Raw genomic sequence first — 2315 nt, 5'->3', positions numbered from 1 at the left:
GATTTCTCCATTGCTTCAAACTTGAATCACCGAAAATGAGTTGAAGAGAGAGAAGGAAACGCTTTGAATCACCGGAGCTAAGTTCAAGAGAGAGAAGGAAACGCAGATAAGACGTGTTGCGTAAATGAGATATTAGCGTGATTGTGAATGTGTTGGATAATATAGGGGACACGTGGCGTCATCTCGATGAGTCATAGTTATTAGATCCGACGGTTTAGGATAGATGCAATTTCTCACCCTAGAAGGGTCTCATATGATTCAATCTATATATATATATATATATATATATATATATATATATATATATATATATATATATATATATAGATTTAGGATCCGGTGAAAACGATCACTCGGTGAGAACGACCTACAATTATTTAGATTATAAAAATATTCAACGCTGACTAATGCACACAATTTTGTATAACCCACTATTTTGTCCAAATTTCTCTCTCTGTCCTATCATTTTTTCGGCACTTCAATCTCCCTACCCAATTTTTCCCCAATTCAATTTCCCCCAATTTAATCGCACCAATTCATTTTTTTCGTCAAAATTCATGTTAATCGAATGATGACAACGACGAACGGCGCTCATTCAACCGCAATTTGTTCAGCTTAGTTTCCGTAATCGAATGTCTTTCAGTTTTGTAAGTAGTCCTGATTCAATTGTCAATTCCATTTTAATCGCCAGTGTTAACCATTAATGTCAGCCAAAAAATGTTTATTTCAATGTCGTCAATTTCTGCAGCTGCTAATGGTGATTTAATTTGTGTAATTGAGAGTTTATCAATCAATCTGATTGTAATTACGATGTAATTAGCAAGGTCGACTTCGATGCTCAGAGCTTTGATCTTGATGAATCTATTCATTCACTTTCCGATGAGTCTTCAAGAGGCTGGCAGAGAGACCACCACCGAAGCAACTCCGGCGAGTCCAATGAGCATCACGAGTCCCCAATTTCCCGATACGAAAAGCCCAGGTGTGGAGTCTCCTCCTATGATTGTTGCCGTCCATGACGACCATCAGAAACGCCGACGAACATAAATGATTCCGGCACAGCTCCAGCGAGACCATGGAGTATCACAAACCTCCAAAATTGCCGATTTTACGAAGCCCAGATATGGATTCTAATTTAAGTTTTACGCCTCAATTTTGTTGAGTTTGTTACCTGTTATACTCATTTATGTTTAGTTGTTAGTTTTAATTCTAATTTGGTGCGGTGGCGACAAGCCTTGGTTGTCTCGATTCAATTGCTAGATTGATTTTCTGTGATTGGTTCAATTAGGAACGTTTTCTTGTCGAAGTTGCGCCGTCATCAGGTCAACGATCGAAAATAAAAATGGAGGGTGGAGTGGAGGAAAACAAAAAGTGTGCTGGAGAAAGGAGGGATATGTCGACGACAGAAGAAGTGTGGAGCGGCGGTGGCACGACAGTGAGAATGGCGGCAGTTTGACGGTTAGTTTCACATCAACGGATGGAGAAACATGATAAGAGAGTAACGTTAGTGTTCGTCGGCGTCGTCTGATAGTGGTGATTGATCCGGAGTCGCCTGGTTGTGGTGGTCGTGGTCGGTGGCAGGCGTCAGTGGCGGCAGTTGTGGGTGTTGTTTAGAGGTGATGGTGGTGGTGCGGTGGTAGTTAGGGTGGTGGTTGGTGAATTGATTTTTGGAAATTAGGGTTTATTATTTGGGGAAAGTGTATCTAGCATGGAAAAATGGGTATATACATTTTTATCAAGTGTATCCAAAATTTATGTAAAAAATCGTATCTACATTGTCAAAAAATGTATCTATAATATCAAAGAGTGTGTATAGAATTCTGAAAAAAAAATGTATCTACAATGTCAAAAAGTGTATCTAGAATTATGAAAAAAAAATGTATCTACGATAAGTTTTAGTGTACCTGAGATTTTTGTTAAAAAAAAAAAAGTGTATCTAACATAAAGAATTCGGTAAAAAAAAAAAAAAAAAAAAAAAGGTGTTTCTACATTCTTAAAATGCGTATATAGAATTTTGGTAAAAAGTGTACATACTTTAGTTAAAAGTGTATATGAGTTTGGGTAAAAAAAAAAAAAAAAGCAAATCTACATTCTTAAAATGCGTATATAGAATTTTGGTAAAAAGTGTACCTACTTTAGTTAAAAGTGTATATTAAATTTGGTAAAAAAAAAGTATCTACATTCTTAAAATGCGTATATAGAGTTTTGGTAAAAAAGTGTACCTACTTTAGTTAAAAGTGTATATGAGATTTCGTAAAAAAAAAAAAAAAAAAAAAAAAAGTGAACCTTTTATATGTATTCTAATGTATCTAGTGCGT

The 2315-nt window shown here is 36.0% G+C and overlaps 1 long non-coding RNA gene across 1 annotated transcript; it reads left to right on the top strand.

The window, feature by feature from the left end:
• Positions 1 to 406: 406 nt before the first annotated feature.
• LOC141643319 (uncharacterized) lies at positions 407 to 1902 on the top strand. The gene is made up of 2 exons (XR_012543681.1): positions 407 to 647; positions 749 to 1902. It is a non-coding gene; the product is annotated as an uncharacterized LOC141643319 (long non-coding RNA).
• Positions 1903 to 2315: the final 413 nt, after the last annotated feature.

This window comes from Silene latifolia, chromosome 2, assembly GCF_048544455.1.
Source record: "Silene latifolia isolate original U9 population chromosome 2, ASM4854445v1, whole genome shotgun sequence".
Classification (NCBI taxonomy): domain Eukaryota; kingdom Viridiplantae; phylum Streptophyta; class Magnoliopsida; order Caryophyllales; family Caryophyllaceae; genus Silene; species Silene latifolia.
The sequence above is the reverse complement of the archived record's forward strand: the minus strand, read 5'-3'. Positions and strand labels throughout refer to the sequence as shown.